Here is a 21,622-nt window from a genome sequence, read left to right on the forward strand (position 1 = left end):
GTGACTTGGAGAGGACCAAAGATGCACCTGTTGCCTGGATATGGAGGTACCGCTCCTCAGAGCCCTCCAAGCAGGTGCATCGTGCAGGGGCCGGAGGTTGCGGCTGCCCACGAGGGGGCTGGCACGCCTCCACTTACAGACACCAGCATTAGCCCCTCAATGGGCTCCTGTGAGCTGAGCCTTCCCACAGCAGCATCGCTGGGTTAATCCCAGCCCCACTCACTGCTCCAGGTCAGCTGGGGGACCTGTCTGGACCTCAGACCCATGCCTGCAGAATAGGGATGACACTCCCGCCTGTTTCCCCGGGGGGTGTGACATCGAGTGGGATGGGGGATAGCCCTGTATGAAAGCATGAGAACACGTTCCTGCTTCACCACGGGTGCTGTGCGCTCCTGGGCAAACTCCTTCATACCACAGGGCCCTCAGTTTCCTCATCTGTAAAAAGGGGGTGGGCCTAGCACAGCGTAGGAAACACAATAGTTTCTCAACCAATGCTAGGTCTACCCCAACTCCTTCACCTCCAACCAGAGACTGCAGCCAGGTATCCTGGGTGTGGGGAAGAGGGTGGTTCTCAAGCAGAAGAGCCCATCTGGCCCCAGGAAAGTCAATGGTCTTTGTGCCTTTGCCTCTGAGCAAAACCTCCTTTCTTTTTAACCCTGGGCAGAGCCGACACGAGAGCTACCTTTGTCAGGCACTGGGCTGAGAGTTGGACACTCATGATCTCATGTAGTCCACCCTACAACACTATGAGATAGTCTCAGTGATCCCATTTTACAGACAAGCAAACTGAGGCACAGAGAAGGCAGCTAAGTTGCCCCAGGTCACCTGACAAGAGCAGAGCAAGCATTCGTATCCAGGTTTGTCTTGATTGCAAAGCCTGGACACTAATCACCTCTCTTCCCAGGTATCCTAGAAACAGCCAGGGGAGAAAGAGAAAAATGATGAGATGGGAACCAACTGGAGAACTAGTTGAACACTTGGTGCCTGGGTGGGTACATTGTTTGTTCTTCAGGTCTAGGGCTGGCCTGGCTGGGTTTGACCCAGGCTGGCTCCGTGAACCATTTGAGGATCCCCAGCCCTCAAGAGACTGGACGTCTCTCCTCTAGTGGCCCTTTATTAGAGAAACTGCTGGTGGAGGATGTCAGAGACTCTGGTCTGAACAAGAACCAGTTCTGCCTGCACTTCAAAGGTCTTCCTCTTGGCAGGAGGGAAACAGACATGTAACTGGGAGAGAAGGAGGGGTCTGGCGGCCCAGTGACCCATTTTGCTTTTCCCGCCAAGTGGGCATCAAACAGGAGGGCAGGATTCATTTCCCCCACCCCCACTGTAGCTAGATCTGCCCAGGGGCTGGGGTCTCAGGCCCCATGCAGAAGGGGGACCCCTGCTGGGAACCAGCCCCTGTGCCCCAGCCTACATTCTCCCCCGCGGGGCCCCCCAACCCAGAGCCAGCCTCTCTGATGCCACTGCCAAATACCAGACCACTTATCAGGCTTTTCCAGGGAACCGGTGTCCCCAAGCAGAGCTCCAAGCCTGCAATTAGGAAAGCAGCAAAGGGCTTATCTTTCTCTGGACTGTGGGCTTTTCAGTGGGGAGATAAGCTTGGTCTGGATTAAGCTGGAGGGTAAAAAATATTTACTCTCAAACAATGCTCTGTCTAGGAGCGAATCTGGACCCTGGGGCTTCCAGGGATCGGGGTCGCCAGGGGGTCTGCCCTCTCCTGCCAGGTCCCCAGACATCTCCCCTCCCTACCCACCGTCAGCTGAGCTGGTTCCACAGCCCAGTTCCCCCCAGTGCTTTCTCTCGTTATGAAAGGAAAATGAGAAGAAGCTATAATGTTCAGTACATTATTATCTGCAGAGCAGCTGGCCTGTGCAATTATCTCCTCCAATACGTATGACTACCTTGGGAGTCGGGCTTACTGATCTCTAAATAGATCTAGACTCAAGTCCCAGCTCAGTCACTTTCTAGTTCTTCACCTTGAGGAAGTGGTTTCATTCCCTGTGAGCCTCAATTTTTCACCTGTAAAATGGGAGTGATAATAGGCACCTCAAAGTGTGGTCATGATAAGCCATGGTGTATATAAAATACCTAACCAGGCCCCTGTTCCCAGCAGTGCTTAATAAACGGTAGTTTGTTTTAGGAAATAGTAGTATTTCTGGTAATGTAAGCCTCATATAGGTGAAATCAGAGCTTTTGTTCAGCGGCAAAGCGGAGATTCAGACTCAAGGCAACGAAGTCCTGGCCCCATGTGAGCCCGGACTCCAACCAACCAGCCAGGGAGGAGCCCAGGGCAGGAGCCGGGTGGGCAGGGGGGCCCGGATCGGGGTGGCCTTGCAGACACAGCCTCAGGGGCCAGAGCGGGAGGGAAGGCCGCAGTGCTTCCTGTCTCCCATCCCCTTGGTGGAACAACAACTGGACCATTCTCCGCTTCTACTCCCTGTGTTTCACTGATTTGTGCCCCTGGAGGCTGGGAGAAGAGCACCCTGGCTCATTCCTGAGAACAAAGACGGAGGTCAAGGCCATCTCTCCTTCAGGGCAGGCTCTGGCTCCAGGGAAGGAAGGGGGAACTGAGAATCAACTAGTGCCTGTGCCGACCTCCCCCTCCCCCACTGCCCGTGCTGTAAAAGGAGCCCTTCTGGGTTCTAGTGCAAACTTTACCACCCGTGACCTAGCTGTGAGGCCTGCGGAGGCCGCTGCCCCTCTCTGGGCCTCATCCTCTCATCTCCAAAATGAGGGGCTCAGAAATAAACAGAACATTAGCAGATGCAAACTAATATGTATAGAATGGATAAAAAATAAGGTCCTATGTATAGCACAGGGAGCTATATTCACTATCCTGTGATAAACCATAATGGGAAAGTATATGAAATAGAATATATATATATGTATAAATAACTGAGTCACTTTGCTGTGCAGCAAAAATTAACACAACATTGTAAGTTAACTATACTTCAATAAAATTAAAGAAAAACAAAAAGAAAGAAACAGAAGGGACCACTGCCTATGCTGGAGAAATCGGGAAGGCTTCATGGCTGAGGAGACATCAAGCGGGGCATTGAAGGGTGAGAAGTTCTCCAGGCAGAGAAGAAAAGAAAAGGTATTCCAGGCCCAGGTTGCAATACGCACAAAGACCCAGCAGCTTCAGAATGTGAGGTTTAAATGGCCCTTTTGCAATGATTTGTTTTAATTATATGAATAATACATGTTCCTAGTAAGAAAAAAAAAAACACCTGAATATAAAGAATAAAAGAAAAAAAATCACCAGTAGGCAGTTAATATTTGATACCGTTTTTAGCCCTTTTTAATATGATTAAGAAAGGGGCCTTTAAGCTCCCTAATATATGGAGAACCTCAGATTCTAGGCAGACAGGGAAGAACAAAGAACTGTCTTCTGGAAGCGGAGCCAGGCCCCAAGCGCTGGACAGACGGACAGCGTTTCCTGGGAGTGGGGACTGGGGAGATCATACCAGCGGGGACAGACGCACAGGCAGACCCTCGGGGAAGCGGGACAGCGCCGGCGCCTGCTCGCCGCAGCCCCTCACAGCTCAGCGCCTGCAGCGGGACTGCCAGGGCCGAGGAGGGGAGGCCAGGGGAGGGTCTCTGTGAGCATGAATGAGGCTTGTGGGAAGGGCCAGCACTGCTGCTTCTGGGAAGCCCCTGAGCCTGTCAGCTGGCGAAGGTGGCCGTCCGCCGCCAAGCAGCTGAGGGGTTCCCCGTAGTGGCTTATCTGTGGTTTCCTAAGCTGTTTGGCTGCAGGGTGCGGCAGGCTGGGGAGGGGCCCAATGACACTGTGACGTCACTGCTGTGGTCTTGCCAACTCTTCGGCGCCACCTTTAAAATATGGTTCATCTTAATGGACAGGGGCTACGAGGGCGGTGGGCAGGGGCAGGGTGGGCGCCCAGGACAGCCGGCCTGAGCTGGCAGCAGTGGGTCAGCATCGGCGTGGGGTGGTCTGTTCACTCCTCGGCCTCCAGGTCCAAGGCCAAACTTGAGGTCTCTTCCTGAGTAGCTCCACATCTTCCTTGGACTCCTGCCTCATTTCTGCCAGCCCCCAACACCAGCGAATTTTCCCCAGAGGCCTTACTCAGGCCCTCCTCACCTACGTGATGTAGTTAAAACAGCCCACGATGGAGCCCCTGCCCACCTGCCTCTGTCATCCTGGGCAGTCTGGGCATCTGGGGTCCCTGGGGGAATCCCAGAGCCTTGTGGATGGAGCAGGGGGACACAGTGACCACCGGAACCATCGTCACCTTGGCTGTGAAAACAGGACAGGGTGTTCCGTTTCCTTCATGGCCCCTCTGAAGTCTGTTAACAGCAATTATGAAGTTATGGTGAATTCCCAGTCCTCCTAATTAGTGTTAATACGGGCTGGGTGAGCTAGTCATGGGAAAATAGATGTCTTTGTTTGCATTCTCGAAATTAGACCACTGCTTCTGCCTTTAGGTGTGATTCAGCTGCTTTCTATTCTCTCCCCCCATCTCTTAGTCCTATACCCGGCATCGTGAACGTACACATGGTGTATATGCCCGCCGACCATCATATTCACCGTGTGCACACACATATACACGTACACATACGCACACACACAGCAGCACAACAGACTACAAGTCTTTGGATGCTGGATTAAGACATCATTTTGCAAAGCAAACACCAAAAACCAAAGAGCATTTCAGCCATGTTCCCGGCGCTCTTTGGCGATACCATTGGAAGTCCCCTCTCCCATGCCGTACCCCGACCCCAGAGACCCCCGTGCACCGGCCTCCCCAAATTAGACCGTATTAACAAACCATTACGTGTTCCAATTAGCATGGCAAGTGAACCTGGATGGCTGAGCAGGGTAATAACGCTCTCCTCTTGCTGTTAACAGGCCGAGGCACATTTCCCTAGGAGGGAGGCTCCCCCCGTCTGTTGGAATAATGAGATCTGTGCAAGGCTCTCTGCCATCTGAGTCTGAGGCCATTCTGGAGGAGGTTCCCTTTGGACCAAGCAGGAGGGAGGCAATGAGTGAGGTGATGAAACTAATATTTATTGTGCAGTGTTGGCTGTTGAGCCTATGCTAGGATCTTCTACCTAGGATGGTGCTTTTTCAACTGAGTTGTGGGTACTCACAGGGCCTGGGGTACTCCTCCCCAGGCCAGGGGGTACACAGAATCTCAGGATTAGCCCTGCGTGTCCTAATGGAACATCAATACACTCAAAGATTTGGAAGATTTTAATACCTTATTTTTATATTAAAACAACTGTGGATATACTTGGCAATCAAATGAAAAAATACATATAGATGGCATGAATATGTGAGGTGAAACAGGAGATTTCCAGGCAATTATGCTCTTCCACTTTCTTCTCTGGGCTGGGCCCCCAGATTTCCAGATGAGTGGGGATAACAGGATTCCTTCCATAGCCACTGCAAGAACTGAGGAGGGAGAGTTTGTGAGGTTCTAAGCCATAGCATAATGCTGTGTGACGTTGGGCAAGCCACTACACCTCTCTGATCCTCCCATCCCTGAGCAGCACAGTGGAAATGGTAATAACACCTCCTCAGGGCCAGCTTCACAGGTATGCAACCTGGGCAGTGGCACAGAGCCTTGCATTTGGTTTAATGCTCTGCTGTTGCCAACTTGAAAGTCTTAATAACTTTTGAATAAGAGACGCCTCATTTTTACTGGACCCCACAAATTCTGTAGCTGATCCTTCATCTTCTGATAGCATTTTAGCAAGAGTTAAATCAGAAATGTGTGAAAGAGGCCCATGCAGAGATTGATTCCTCCCTCCCTCTCTTCCTTCTTTCCTTCCTTCCCCAAACGTCCATTGAGCACTCACTTTGTGGCAGGTACTGTACCAGATGCTGGGATTCAGCAATGAACCAGACAAACAAAGTTGCTGCCTTCCTGCATTCAAGGGAAGGAGGCAGAAGAAAAATAACCGGAAGAGAACTTTGTTGGAGATAAGTGTCAACAACAAGGGGATAGACGTGACTGGGGAGAGGGACTATTTTAGGTTGTTGGGGAGCAGGGTTGGGGGTGGTCAGGGAAGATCTCCCTGAGGAATTTGATCAGAGACCTGAATGAAGTGAAGGAATATGCTGTGTGGAATATCAGAGGGAGAGAGAGTCCCAGGCAGAAGGACCAGCAGGTGCAAAGGCCCTGAGGTAGGCGTGTGCTTACCATGTGGAAGAGATCAGTGTGGCTATAGCTGGCTGGAGTGGGGTGAGGGAGGAGGCGGGTGGTCGGAGATGAGCTCAGTGAGGTGTGGGGGGCCTCGTAAGCTGTTGCGAGGATGCGATGGGGGTAAGTAAATGACTGGGGGGTAGACGATTCCTTCAACCAGAGCTGGTTGTTTCTGGTCCCCCGTGGTTAGTTAGTACCTGGAGGCCAGGATGACGGGGGGAAGGATGAAGGTGTCCCATTATCCTCTGGAAACCCAGAGACAAGCTGTCTCTGGGCAGGAATGAGTGGCAGCCCCTCTGCTGTTGGTGAGGGATGACTCCTGTCTTAGCTCTCTTCCTCCTCCGACTGGACAAGAGCTGTCCTGGTCCCAGGGCTGTGAGGCTCCATCTCTGGCAAGCTGTGTGCAATCAAAAGGCCAACCCAAAGGCACCCCGACGGTATCTGTGCCAGAAGAGCCCCCAAGGCGGCCACTGCGATGCATCTTCATAAGCTTTGTCCCCTTCCTCCAAATGAACTCCAAGATATGTAGCATGAATACCAGGGAGCGGGGCAGCCAACCAGCCTCAGTCTCAGGTCCGGAGGACAGAGCTGGAAGCTGTCCCGTGCTGGCTAGTGGTTATACACAGACCCCTACTCCCTGCCAGTGGCCTCAAGGCAGAGGACCACAGCTTCTCTTCCTCCAAGCTTTGTAACCCTGCGGAAGGGGTGTCCCCTCCCTGGGACCCCATCTCCCCATCTGTAAATAGGGATACTAATAGTGACATGAGGATTAAATGAGAGGGCAGCCGAAGCACACAGAACATGGGAAGTGTTCCCTCCCTGGGACTTTTTGGGAGTTGGGGCCCAACCCGAGTGTCACCTCTGAGACTCTGCAGCTGGCCACAGCCCACCTGAGAAGTGAACTGCAGAGGGCGAAACCATCTGAAGACCAGCGCATAATGCTGAAGCCCTTCAGAATATGCTGTGTGACTGGGGGCAGGTCTTCAGAGCCATCATCTTTAACATGGAAGAGACAGACTCTAGGACCTGGGGGGCCCCTCAAGCCTTGACGTTCTCTAAGATGGGAAAGTGATGGAGTCCTCCGTGACAGCCCATCCACCAGGACACCACTCCACTCTGGTTGGGGGCAGCAGACTGCAGGCCCCACATACACCTGGTGGCCCTAGAGGGACGGGCCTGCAGGCTGGAGGCTCTGGCTGTCAGTCCTTCTGCAACAGGCCTAGGGCTCCTGCTACCACAGATGGGAGAGGGGGCAGTGTCAGGCTGTTGTTACAAGCCTGGACTCTGGAGCAGCCCTGCGCTTTCTAGCTGTGTGGCCTTGAGCAAGTGACTTAACCTCTCTGAGTTGTCACAGCTGAGAAATGGGGGTAATAAAGCATCTACCACATAGGGTTGCAAGAGCCAGTGAGAACCGTGTGTGGCCCATGCAGCTCTGTAGACGTGCAACACATTCTTACTGTTTGTTCTCTCCTGGTGAACTGGTTCCGCAGATGAGGGCGGGGTCCCTCCTTCCCAGGTCCTGGCTTCTCAGACCCCTGCCACCCTCTGAACCTCTGCCACTGCCCCTGAGGGCCAGTCCCCTCCACGAGCGGCTGGGCAGGTGTAACCTCATGACAAGGACAAGACATCCTGGGAAGAAAGGGTTTCTTTGAGCATCACTGATGATGTCGGGCAAAGGATCCCTAAGTCCATATTTTGGAGGGAAAGGGGGCCTTAAAATGGTGTGAGGTAACTGAAAAGTAGCAGAGAGAAGGGCACAGCCCTGGGCGTTAGAATGCACACAGGTCAGCCCTAATCCTAAATCCTTCAGGGTGTTCATCCTAGTTTTCTCCTCCATGAACCAAGGGTATTATACCTTGCAAGGTTGTCAGAAACCTTCAGTGGGATGTATGTGAAAATATATATTCTCCACCCAGGGCCCAGCAATGCGAGTGGGCCTTCACAGAGGCCCCGCTGTATGCCAGGCCCTGTTCTAATCATACTCCATATTTCATTCATCCCAATTGACTGGGAGGCACTGGTTGCCCCAGGGCACAGCTAGGAGGTGGCTTATCCCCACCCCCATTGCCTCACTCGGGGTAATGGATCCAGGATTTTCTTTGGGCTTATCTCTTACTGGAACATTTACCTTGGAAAGTCCAATATGAGGCCTCTACAGAAAATGTTTCCCACAGGATCTGTTCTCCAATAACATTTGCTGTTCAGAATTACACCCAGGAAGAGACAATTGCTGGAGTAATGGCCTGAGGCAAAATTCAGAACTATCTGGCCAAGACTCACCTTAGCTCCCGGTGCAGCCCTGCTGCCTAGGTCTGCCTGGAAGTGACCCAGGTCTGCACAAGCGGTCAGGGACCTGGTGGCTCTGGAGTCACCTTCGAGGAGCTCAGAGGTGCTTGCTCAAGGTCACGTGAGCGCCTGGGGATAGGCTCAGACTGGAGCCCAGGATGGCCTCATCCTAAAGCCTGCTCTGTACACCCACCCCCCTCCCCATCCCTGTGGGGTCCCTGGGAAACCCCAACCTTGCCCCTTGAACTTTCTGAGTCTTCCTCTTTCTTAATTATTGGGCAGCCAGGGGGAAATGAAACACCTGCCACGTTCTTCCTTTTCTCAGCAAGGAGGCTCCCCCAAGATCCCTCTGCCCCAGCAGGGCGCCGGCAGTCCTGAGGCTGCCTTGGGCAAGCAGGTTTTGTACAATGGTTCACACGTGCAGATCCTCTAAAGTAAACGTGGCCACTGCCCGCTGGGGGTCCCACTCCCAGGGTAGGGCTAGGGGATCTACGTCCAGGACCCCGATGAGGTGGGGTTTAAGAGAAAATGGTTCCAGCCGCCATAAGCTGGTAGCCTTCCACCCCTGCAGGAAGTGGTCCCAGTAGCGTGTGTGTATGTCTCTGTGTGTGTGCACACATGTGCACGTGCATTCAGAGAGGGGAGAGAGCGCAGACAGAGTTGAGACTCGGAGATGGACAGGCAGAGGGGAAGCCCGGCACTCAGGAGCCGAGACAGAGAGGGGGGCTTAGTCCCGCCACAGAGCCAGCTGGTAGCCGTGAAGTCCACAACTGAATCCAGATCCCTGGACCTTTTATCCTTACATCCTCTCGGGTTGCAGAAAAAGTACCAATTTGCCTGATTGGAGCCTGGCCTGAAGTCCCCTCTGATAGCTCTCTTCTGAGCACCCCCTCCCTGACAAAATAGGGGACACACAGGCAAGTGGCACCATTGCTGTGTGTGCTCTGCACGGCAGCTGAAGCGCGTGTGAGTGGCTGTGTGGCCTCCTTCACCGCCACGCTCAGACACACCCCACGCACCCTAAGATCGGCGTTCACCAGGGGCGAGACCACCTGCCCCCCGCCCCCAGTGTCCTTGTTCCATCGGGCCCTTCTTAAGTCCCGACCCCTTTATTTTGCTGACATTTAGCTCTGGAGGCTACAGACTGGGCTGTATTTACGTTTTTGAATGACGAGGGCTGCTCATCAAATATTCAGGCCACCATTTCCATTTCTAAAAGGACAGTAAGTGAGTACTCTCCACCCGAAGTGGAGCCAATGACACCCAGGTGTTTGCTCAGCATTGGTGCCGGGAGCCACAAAACTGTGGATGAGCAAAAGGCGTGGCTTCCAAATGAACGACAAAAGCTTCCACTTCTAGAGCTTTCCGTGGCAGCACAGTCCCGTCCACGTTCACAGGACCTGCAAGATCGCAGCTTCGTTGAGGCTCAGAGGATCCAAGGCCATGGAGGTAGCGAGTCGGGGAGACGGTTCCACCCAGCCATTCCGATGCCTTTGGCCACTCTGCAAGCTGCCTCTGCAGAGAAGCCCCGGAGGCCGGCGGGTGGCAAGTAACTTGCTCGACGTCACGTGGTTAGTTAGCAGCAGAGCAGGTTCCAGACCCTGAGCCCCCAGTTCCCACTGCAACACTCTTTTCTAGTGGGTTTCCTAATTCTGGAGAGCTCCATGGTTTGCCCCACAAACTTCGGGACATCTTAGACACCCTCTAAGTCCAGATGCTGGAACTACCTGCCTGGGTCCAAATGCCAGCCTAATAGCTGTGTGACTCAGGGCAAGTTAATTTACTTCTCTGTGCCTCGGTTTCCTCATCTGTAAAATGAGCATACTAATTGTACCCACTTCATAGATTATTGTGAATTAAAGGTTAATAGATACGAAGCGTTTAGAACGGTGCCTGCCACATAGTAAGCACTCTGTAAGTGTTAACTCTGATCATCACCACCATAGCCACCCTGCTCCCCTCCCCAGGGATGCAGAAGCCATGACTGGCTCAGATCCACCCAAACTGCACACCAGACTCCCTGCCCCTTCTAACTGCTATTGGGCCTCAGCAGAGAAGAGAAGAGGCCTTCCAGGCACAGCAGACTAATCCAAGGGCACATCCTTGGCTTGTAATGTGCTCTGCACGGGTCATCTGTCATCCACTAGAGCCTCAGAGAGGGGCCAAGCCTGCAGCAGGCAGGCTGCCCAGGGCTGCCCAGACACTACCGGCCCATCAGATGAACAAGGTGGGGCTTTCTGCCCCATTCTACAGATGGAGAAACCAAGGCCTGGAGAAGTTTTATTTTTTATTATTAGATATTATTTTGTCAAAAGGAAATAGAAATTCTCTCCTGGGGCTCTGTAAGATCCAAATACTTGCTTATCCCTACGGCTTCCTGGTGGGACTGCCAGCATCCTTCCTGGCCTGTAAATCACTGATGTTTGGTGGCACTGGTGAACAGGCTTCTGTGGAAGGATGAAGCACTCCCTTTGTCTGAGCCCGGTTCCTGTCTCTGTCTAAGCCCAGCCCTTTCCCTACCCCCACCCCTGCCCGCATCTTTCTTTAGGGCTCCTAGGAGCAGCTGGCATGATTTTTTATGGGGAGGAAAAAAACCAGGTTTCTCTGACTCCTGCCTGTTCGTCAACTCAGGCCCCGGCCCCGGATCTTCCTTTTGATTCATTTCCTCTCAGGATCTTCTCAAGCCAGGCAGGACTCTCAGTCACGGTCTCTCTGCTTTTCCATTGTTTTTCCTCCTTAACTCGAGCTCCAAATACCTGTAGTCATTCCTCTTATGGCAAGGGGTTGTGGCCTCCCTAAATCGGGCCAGGTGACTAGAATGAATTGTAGTTGCCCTGGGAAGACCCAGTGTCTCTAATATTTACTACCAAGCAAATGTAAGTGGGGCAGTGCGCCCTGTGGGCGTAAGGCTCGGGGCGGGGCTTGGCTTCTGTTCTGGGGACAGTTCCTGGTCCCTGGGGAATCGAAGGAGCCTGCCATGGGGTGGAGGACGCTCTGGGAAGGAGAGGACAGCCTCACCAGTCTGCTCTCAGCACAGGAAAACTCCTTTCTGGGGAGGGAGGATGCGGTTGCCTCTGCGTGGGGGTACTCCGGGATCACCCAACTTTGAGACGCCCCCATCCCCCATGCTGCACCAGGGCATCACTGAGGCAGGAGGGAGGTGAGCCAGGGCCAGTGCCGTCCCCTCGCTGAACACTGACAGGCTGAGATCCAAGGAGGCTCATTGCAGACAGGAGAAGACAAAGTGAAATCCACGGGACATTGATAGCACCTGGTGTAGTTCAAGGAGCCGTGCAATCAGCAGCATATACCTGGGTTGAAGCCCAGCTCCAATGGGAGCTGTGTCATCTCAGGCAAGCTCCTTAACTCCTCTGGGCCCCACTCCCCATAAAATACTACAGTCATCTCTGCTCTGCTTGCCTTGCTGGATGGCTATGAGGATCAAGCAAGAGCATAAAAACAGGAGGGCTTTGGGAGCTGTAAAGCAGAGTATTGATGTCAAGAGTTGCATTGTGATTAATGTAAAGCAGGAGGGAATTTGGTTAGATGCCAGGAAGAACTTCCCTACTTCAGGAGGAGACATCAGAATGAGGTTATGGGGATTGTCCTCCTTCCTGAAGATCTTTAAGAATAAGATCAGATCAGTCTGGCTGTTTAAATTAGTCTTGAGGTTGGCAGAGGCATTGGCCAAATGACTTTGGATGTCGTTTCTATCTTTCTCCTGACACTATAGTCAGTCAGTTCAATCAGGCAGAAAGCGACCAGAGGCCACATCTGTGTGAGTGTGTGTGCCTGTGTAAGTACCTATGTGTGTACCTATATCTGTCTGGATGTCTATACGAGTGTCTGTATTATACGTTTGTCTGTGCATGTGTCTGTGTGTCTGCAAGGCTGTGTCTACATTGTTGTCCATGTGCCCATGTCTTGTGTGCAGAGCAAGTTGCTGAAGCCAAAAAACCTCAAGGCGACTCATCTTTATTACTAAGTAGTTGGAAGGATTTCCTTTTGCCGCCCTATCCATCTTGGGAGGATGTGGACAAAGCACCAGGGTGAAAAATGATTTTAAATTTGATCTTTATTTGTTTGTTGTTGTTTTTGTTATACAACTTTCTAAATTTGGACTAAGAACTAGATGAAGAATACCCGCTCTGGAGTGTCCTGCTGAGGCTGGAATACAGGCTTCCCCACTTCCCTGTGATCTTGGTGTCTGACTTCCCCTCTCGAGGCCTCAGTTTCCACATCTGTGAAATGGGGGCGCCTCCCTCACAGGGTAGTGGTGAAGATTAAGTGAATTAGAGCCTGTAAAGCCCTTAGCACAGTGCCTGGCCCTTAGAAAGGACTTCATACATGCCCGCTGTTACAGGTATTAGCTATCAGCGATGTTTCTGGCCTGGCTCCTGATAGATGTAGCTAAAAGAGCACTGGCTGTGGAGCCACCCAGCCTTGGGTTCAAGTTTGCCACTCAGCAGCTGTGTGGCCTTGGGCAACTCACTTCACCTCTCTGATCCCGGTTCTCAGCTGTAAATTGGGAACAATAGTATGCCTGCCTCATAGGATTATAGTGAGGCTCAAAGGAGAGAATGTAAGACCTTAGCATAGTGTCCGCTGCACTGTAGGCACTTAAGAAAAATAGTCCACCTGCAACAGAGATTCCCCTGGACCCTCTCCCCTCTCACTACCCCCACAGTGGAATTCCGTGTCTCACCCACTGCCTGGGTTCCTGTTTTATCCTTTCAGACACTAAGCACAGCAACAGAAGCCAGGAGCCCTAGGCACCCTTCTCTGATGGGGCTCATGGGGGAGGGGGCTGCTCTGGCAGGAGTTTCCCGGGCTCCCCGCCCCCTTACCCCGGTTCAGACCTGTGCCCTTTCCCGCCCAGTTCCCAGGGCCCCTTAATACCCGCGAAGCCATTAAATATTTAAATTGGGCTGTGTGGCAGCCAGGTTGCCCCAGCAACAGCCCTGCATATTTTGGGATGGATTACCAAGTCTTTCAAAGGGTCTCCTGCTGCTCCAGCCCTAAGAAGGATGAAACGTGGGAAGCGAGAGCGAGTGGGAGGGAGGGCTGGGGGCTCCTGCTCCCCACCGAGGCTTATAGATGCAGTCACCGTGGGAAACAGCCAGAGGACTCGAGGGTCAGAGAGAGGGCAGGCTTCTCCCCAGTTTTCAAGAGTCTGGACTTGAATCCAGGACTCGTGCCTGCCAGCCTGTTCTCTTCACCTGCTTCCGTCTTGTGGGCCTGTTGTCTGGATTGGGGTCTGAACCCCAGTTCTGCTCTCACCAGCTGGGCCACCGAGGGAAACTTGCTCACCTTCCCTGGGCCTCCGTGTACTCCCGGGAAACTTGGGGATAATTCACCCATTTCAGATGATGTTGGAACACTGCTCAGCATGGCTCCTGGCCCACGCAAAGCAGGAGCAGTTATTATATTGATAATATTCCATCCAGTACCCCCTGTGTGCCCTGAGGGGACTCAGAGGAAGTGGGAGACACAGCCCTGGCCACCAAAGGCGTATATCTGGTGGAGAAGGTCTGCCAGCAATGGTAAGTGCTGAGGATACATCCAGTGTTCCCTGGCCCTGTCCCCTCCAGTCCCGGTGTGAGTATACCGTGGCTGCGGCCGCTGAATCCACACTCACCTTTCCCAGGGGCCTGGCGTTGCCTGGGATGCATTTTGAGGCCGGCCCCCAGCGTGTGGCAGGGAGCACCCAGGCTAGGAGTCTGGACTGTGCCGTCCAGCCCTGACTCTGCTGTGTGTCCTTGGGCAAGTCCTTTCCCCTCTGGACGCCAGTCTCCTTGGCTGCAGGATGAGGGTGGCTCTGAGTCACTTTCTCGGGCAGCCTCCCTTTCCAGCCAGCACGGATTCACCAGCAAACCATAAGGATGGCCTATTCCGCCCCCTCCACTTCATCCTGTGAGTGCCCCCTTAGGAAGCGAGCCCGAGGCGATGAGGCCAGGCCTGCAAGTTCCTTCTGATCTCCACCTGGACTCTGCTCTTTAGTTCTCAAAGCACCTCCTTTCCTATATTTTATTCCATCTCAAACCCCTGGGGGAAACAGAAGAGACTGCTGCCTCTCTTCCCAGCCCCAGGCTCTCTCCAGAGGCAGGAGGGTTTCCAGAGAATTAAAATCCCCACTCCAGACACTCCAGACACGTGCTGGCTGGTCCCAGCGGGAGGCCAGTGGTGTGGAATCGTTGTCCAGTTTTCTTCCCTTGGAGGGAAGGGGGGAGACGGGAGGCTGGGAGGAGGCCCTGAGCCACATGCTGGATGCTGGGTCATGTCAGAGAACCTGGACTCTGGCTGCCCAGGGTGATGGGGGAGGGACGCTGGGCATCTGACTGGCAGACAGCCATTGGCTGGTTCCATGGTTACCCTCCTAGATTTGGGGAGCATGATTTTCAGCCTGCTTGGAACCCTGGCCTTCCAGATAGACCTCAGGGGGGGTGCTCACCTTGAGGTCTTTGAACCTGACAGAACCAGACCGCCCCCCCCCGCCCAGTGATGGATCAGAAGGAAAGACCGACCGGTAGGGCCCTCCTTGAGCCCACAGAATCCAAATCTCAGGGCTGGAACCTGGAAGTCTGAGGGCTTAACAAACTCCCCAGGGGCTTCTCAGACTGGCTGGCTCCCTGGCCTCCACTTCCACCCAAGCTGGCTATTGCTGCCCTGGGCAGGAAGGTGGCCACGTGCGGCTATGGTCAGTTTAGGGTTCTGACACCCCTCCTCTTCCCTGCCCCTATGGTCCCATTTGCTCCTGCTGTAAACTTTCTGCCCCTCTGCTGGGGGTGGGGGCTGAGGGGAAAGGGCATCCTCTGTCTGGGGAGGGATGGAGATTGTTGAGTGACAAACTGGATTGATGAGCCACAGATGGGGTGGGGCGTTACCGTCAGGGATGAACTATGTCTAAGGCAGGAGTGCCTATCCCAGGGTCCATGGATGACATGGAACTCGAGGAACTGGTGAACTTGGGGGAGAAGATTATATCTTTGCTTTCACTAACATTTAATTGAAATTGAGCATTTCCTCCAACTATGATCACAGGCAACAAGCCATAGCTCCATTAGCTGTACTCGTAATGTTGCCATCAATAGATAGAAGCAGATACTTTCATATCACCCCAAAACTGTTGCAGATTTCAATAGTTATCAAATCTATCACTAGATCTTGAATTTAATGGGTTGATAAAGAAGTATTTGCATATTACAAATGTTTTTTAAATATTCTCATAACCATATTTTAATATAATTGTTTTAATCCTATGTATTTTATTTTATGTAGGGTTGGGGGAAAAGTGAGAGACCCTTGCTAAGAGCTCAGCTCTGGGATCAGGCCAGGGGACCCCTGCAGCCTGGCTGAGTGACCTGAGGCAGGCCGCTCACCGTCTCTGAGCCTGGTTCAATCACAGGTCAGTGGGGAGCAGACCCACCTCCTAGGATTCTTGTGAGGATCTGTATGCCGTTAGTTCAAGGCCAGGTATACAGTAAGAGATAACTAGCTGCAGGCTCTGGTTAGCATAAAGACTAACAAAAGCTTCCAGGAGGCACCCTGGAGAATAATGAGACAGACTCAGCCAGGTGAAGCAGAGGTGTTGCCAGAAGTCACCGCTTCTTGTGCCAGGCTGGGTGGAGAACCCACGTCGGGGAGAGGGCTGCCTGGAGGCTGGGGACACAGTGACACTTCCTAGCACAGGAGGAGCCGCAGAGAAAGTCTACTGGCAGATTCCCCCAGACCCAGGTCCCCCAGGGCTGTGGGTTCCCCCCAAAGGCCAAGGGTGCTCACTAAATGGGGAATGAATGAAAGAACATAAAAATGAATGGAGTGTTTTCTGATATAAATTGCCACAGAATAACGGTTGGCTGGGAGGGAGCTTGTTCTTTGCTGATCCAGAGAGGCCGTGGGGTGGACACTCTCTGGATCCCATGGAAGCAGCCAGGTTGCCCACCAGCTTTTGGTGGAAGGTGCAGAGCCTTCCCAGAGGCCTTTGCAAATGGGCCATCTCAGTGCAAAGGCAGGAGGATGGAGCCATGGACCCATCCCAGGAGGTGTCGGGGATGAGCGTCTTCTGTGGCTTGAGTCCAGTCCAGGTCCACGGGGCAGGGGGCAAGGATTGTGGCAAGGGTCACTCTGGGGACCAGCAGCCCAGAGTCCCCAGGGCCACACCTCTGGAGGACGGCCAGGGCAGAAGGATGGGAATCCTGCTTCGTCCCAGCAATTTCTCCAACCTTGGGCCAGGGATTTCATCTCTCTGAGCCTCAGTTTCCTCCTGTATAAAACAAGAGTGCCTATCTCCTGGGGTGGTTGGGAGGATTCGATAAAATAATGTGTGTAAAATGCTTTCAGAAGTCAAAATAAATTAAGATGTTTGTCTTAGGGGGCTGCCTTGAGTGGTGGGAAGAGCAGTGGGCTTAAAATCAGGAGTTCCTGGTTCTGGCGCTGCTGTGTGACTTTGGGCCAGACCCTTCCACTCTCTGGCCCTCAGCATCCCCCAGTGTGAAAAAAGAGAGTTGGAGCCAACCCTCACTAAGGCTTCCTTCTTTGAAGATTCTCTGATGGCAGAGGAGAGGGCTTGCGGCAGGAACACGCAGTGCCCAGACCTGGTTCTGCTCACAGACTAGAGACTGTGCGTTCCCAGACGCTGCAGCCACTCTGCTTCCAGTGTGGAGGCCGGGGAAGGCTGTCATTTAGGATCTGCTACATCCACCACAGGCTCTGCCCTCAGGAGCCTCATTAGATGTTATCCCCCATCAGCTGTGTCCATGTCCCCGTGTCCGTGCTATCACCAGGCACGCCAGGATTTCGGGCCAATTGCTTGTTGATGAGACCGTCTATCTTGAGATGAGGCCCAGCAGGCACCGCCAGCAAGCAAATAAGTTCTCCCCCCGCCCTCAGCTTGGAACCTGACGGCAAGAATCATCGTTATTCTGACAAGCCTCAGCCCCAAGTCCTGATGAAGGAACACTTGCGTCTTAAGAGTCAGGCAAACCTGAGTCAGTTCTGGCTCTGGGGCCTTTCTAGCCCCTTGGAGACTTAGTTTCCTCTTCTGTAAAAGGGAACGATGGTTATTTATCTATTGATAATTTGCAGATGTCTTTGGAGGATCATTATAGGTAAATGCCCATAACCCAATGCCTTGCAGTATTCACTGAGGCTCAGTAAATGTCGGTCCCTGCCGTGTCCTCCACATACAGGCCCCCCAGCTTCTAGGCTCCCCCTGCAGCCCCACCAGGCAGTCAGCACTTGTCTCCCTTCCTGCCCGGCATGCCCTTGGTTGATGTGGCTCACACTCCTCTCTGAGTACCAGGTTGTTAATTCTCAGTAGGCTCTAATGAGTCCTTGAGGGAGGGAAGCCGCTGGTCTCCGTGCCTTGGACCCAGCCCAGTGCTGGCACTAGCAGGTGCCTGGCGTGCACAGGAAGGAAGGAACTTGATGTACAGCCGCTCAAGTGCTTTTTCCTACACCATCTCTCAATCCACGCAATGACCCTGGGAGTTAGATCTGAGAATGCCCATCTCACAGATGGAGAGATGGAGGCTCAGGTGGTGAGGAAGCTGGCCCACGTCTAACAGCTTGTTGGGGGCAGAGCCGGTACTGGTTGGGACCCAGGTGAGGCCGCTCCCCTGGGACCCCATGAGGCTCTGCCCTGCACCACAGCGCCCTCACCTGGCCAGAGTGCAGACAAGACGTTTCTCGGCTCCCTCCAGCCCAGATCTACATTTGCTTCCTCCGATGGGGGCTTCTCCATCGCCTCTGTCCACCTGCCTTCTTTTCTCTCTCTCCAGAAAGCATGCCCGGGGCCTGGGGGCGGTGAAAGTAAAAGGAGTGATTTATGAACTGAGCTGTTCTTCTTAATCAGAGAACCCCTCCTGGGCCTACTCTATGCAGATGGGACTGAGCCGCCATCTGGGGCAGTGGGAGAGACAAGATTAATAAAGCTGTCTGGCCCAGGCAGGGGCCTGCAGAGGAGAATGAAGTGGCGCTGCGTGACCTCACACCGTCTCTGCCCCTCTCTGGGCCTCAGGGCTCCCATCTGTCAAGGGATGGCAGGATGGGGTCATCGCCCAAAGGCCTCCAGCTGGCACGGGGGAGGATGCTAGCCAGCCCCCTGGGACGCTGCCTGGTTGCCTGACTCAGGGCAGAGCAGCATTAGGTTGGAAACTTTGGAGACCGAGGCATAGCACTCCCTCTTTCTGGTGCCCTCTCTCTTGTGCCATGTCCATGGATCGATGTCTTATCAGGTGCTCTCGTTTGGAGTCTAGCAGACTTAGGCCTGATTCATGGCCAGGTCTTACTAACCATGTGAGTGAATCCAGGCCAGTTAATTATATTCACTGAGCCTCAGTTTCCTCATCTGTAAAATGGGATAATAATGATACCGACCTCCTAGGTAAGATTAAATAAGAGGATGCAGGAGAAATGCTTAGCAGAGTCTGGTACATGGTAAATGCTCAATACTACTAGTTATTATTAGGCTCAATTATCACAAAATTGGAGCAACTAATTTGACTTTGGGGCCATTTAAAGGAAAGATATTTATATGCATCCTGACCAAGCCAGATGTCCATGGTCTGCCCCACACCGACCTCCACTGATAACCAGTGAACATGGTTTGGGCATCCACCTATTTTCAATATATGAGGATGCTGATAATAATAACTCCCCATGGGAACAGTGTTTCCAAGTGTTTTCACATCATATCACTTCATTTCATGAATTCTTACAACCACCTTTGGCTTCAAAATTGAGAGTCACAGTTTTCAGAGGAGAACCTAGCGTCTCAGGGAGAGTAGTGACTTTCTGAAGGTCTCCAGGGTGCTGGCCAAGGCAGGTGCCGTCCCAGGCTGTGCAGAAGCAGCAGTGATGGCTGAGCGGGCGGGCATCACCCAGGCCATCCTTTCCCAGCTTCCCCTTAGTGCAGCTCTTCACTGGGTCAGAAAACAATCAGGGAGGGGGCATCCTGGTGAAGAGGAGGTGAGGAGACGCTGGAGATTCACACGGAGTTCAGCACCTCCTCCCCGCCCCTGGGTGAGCCTTCTGCATCACCCAGGCCTCTCAGCCCAGCCTCAGTGTCCAGAGGAAGGTGGTTTGTGTCACACTCAAGAGGATCCCCAGCCTGAGATGCTGGGCAGAGAATGGTGCTTTTGGGGCACCAGGGCTGGGATGGGGCAGGGGAAGAACGGGGGTAAGAGAAAACTATGACCCCCTCCCTGCTTCCCTGAGCCCTGGGGCTGGGTGTGGGGTGCATCTCCCAAACTAGACATTGGGGTTTCCATTCCTTAGGCCACAGAAACCCGAGCTCTAGAAAGGACCCTGAGTTGGCTTCATCTTGCCCTGTGAGCCATCCCTGGATAGGGTTCCAGCCCAGAGCTCCTTGGGCCTTGCCTAGACCCCGGGGGCTTCTGCCCCCAGATGTCCACCCAGGTGGCAGTGTCCTGCCTGGTAGTGACAGTGTCCTCCCTTCCCCACACCCTCGGGATCAATTTCAAGGGATCTGTCACTGTTCAGATGGGGCTGGGCTTCTGCCCTCTTCCCGCCTCCTGGCCCCCAACACAGTTTTTCTAACATCTTGCCTGGAGTTTTAGAAAGAGCCTCGAATCTCAGGAGGATGCAACAGCTTTGCCACAGTTAAGCCTCAGTTTCCTTCCATAAAATGGGGCAATAGTCCACCTTGCAGATCTGTCTTGAGGATTCACCATAATCCTATGAGTGAATGCAGCCCTTTCCATGAAAGCTAGTTTTGATTCTGACTGCTGGGTGTGGATTCTTGGTCCATCGCTTACTAGCTGTGTGATGCTGGACAAGTCACTTCCTTCTCCAGGTCTCGGTTTCCCCACTGTAAAATGGAGGTGATGGTATGATATTTACCTCCTAGGGTTGTTCTTGGCATTTAATGAGCTCATGCATGTAAGCATATAGCCCAAAGCCATACAGCAGATACCGAGGCAGGCAGCTGAAGAACTTGCCACGTGTGTATGTTTAGGCCAAACAGGAGTGGGGTACCAGTTCCTGGGGCCTCAGAGAGCTCTCAGGAGGGCCACTTCTCCTGCCTTTCCCCACCTCTGCCCATCCCCACCTCTACATTCCCTCAAAATTTACTCCCCTGCACCATCCCCTTCCCGGTGAAAACTCCCTAACTGCCCCCAGTAGAGTTACACCAGTGGAGAGTTTGTCCTCCTTCCTGTGGGTCCCCAGCCCTATTGTCATCTCTTCCCTTGCCTCCCCCAATCTCCTACCCCCACTGCCACCCAAGTGTTGAGTTTGTGCTTGTTTGTATCTCCATTTCCTAACACAGCACCCAGCGCACAGTAGGAGTTGCTGAGCAGATGGGTGGAGGGATGGAGGGAGGGATGGAGGGAAGGATGGAGGGATGGAGGGAGGGAGGGAGAGGAATCTTTCACCTACCGCTCCTCATCCCCACCACTGATGAGAATGGGAAGAAATCTGAACAGGTACCCAAGACGCAGAAATTCCCCCTTCCTGCCCATGGGAAGGCCCACTGCAGCCCAAGCTCCCCCGGGCCTCAGATTTTCCCTGGAAATGTCCTCTAGCCCAGTGTTCGAGCAGGAGCCGGCTATGGAATTCCCCACACATGTGATAGAACAGGAGTCTCCATCTGGGCCCGTTTGACTGCTGAAATCACACCCTCATTTCCACTGCTGGGAGCTGGCAGTGGAAATGAGGAAAGGAGCCTTCTGGCAAATCCTTATGCAAAGCCTAAGGAACCCTTTCCAGCATCAAATTTCTCTCCCCTGGGAGTCAGAGTTTCTGGGGAGGGTGTTTGATTTACGGCGCTCTGCCAGCACTCTCTCTGCTGAGGCATCAGTGCAGGTGCCCAGGTAGCATCCAGGTGGCATCCAGTTGTACGGGCCACCATACCCACCCTCTCCTCCCGGTTCATCAGCCACATGCAGTAGCACGTCAGCAGAGCTGAAGCCCGTGCCAGAAACCACAAGTCTCTTGAAGATGTGGTTCCCCATGCGGCCCCAACAAGGGCACCCGGGAGCTGCCATCTGGGCAGAAGGCGGGCATGGAGTGCGGGCCTCCCCAGCTGGAGTGCCCCAGGTGCTGAGAGCTTTTCATTAGCGCTAATGGGCCCAGATCAGCAAGGCACTGGCCCAGAATGTGCGTGTCCGAAGGGGGGTCGGGTGTTCATAAACAGTTTCTTGAATGTG

At 53.3% G+C, this 21,622-nt stretch overlaps 1 protein-coding gene across 4 annotated transcripts in view; it reads left to right on the top strand.

The window, feature by feature from the left end:
* TSPAN18 (tetraspanin 18) overlaps positions 1 to 21,622 on the top strand; it is a 182,163-nt gene that overhangs the window by 134,055 nt on the left and 26,486 nt on the right. The window lies entirely within an intron of this gene.

The sequence above is a fragment of the Balaenoptera ricei genome, chromosome 8, assembly GCF_028023285.1.
Source record: "Balaenoptera ricei isolate mBalRic1 chromosome 8, mBalRic1.hap2, whole genome shotgun sequence".
Lineage (NCBI taxonomy): Eukaryota > Metazoa > Chordata > Mammalia > Artiodactyla > Balaenopteridae > Balaenoptera > Balaenoptera ricei.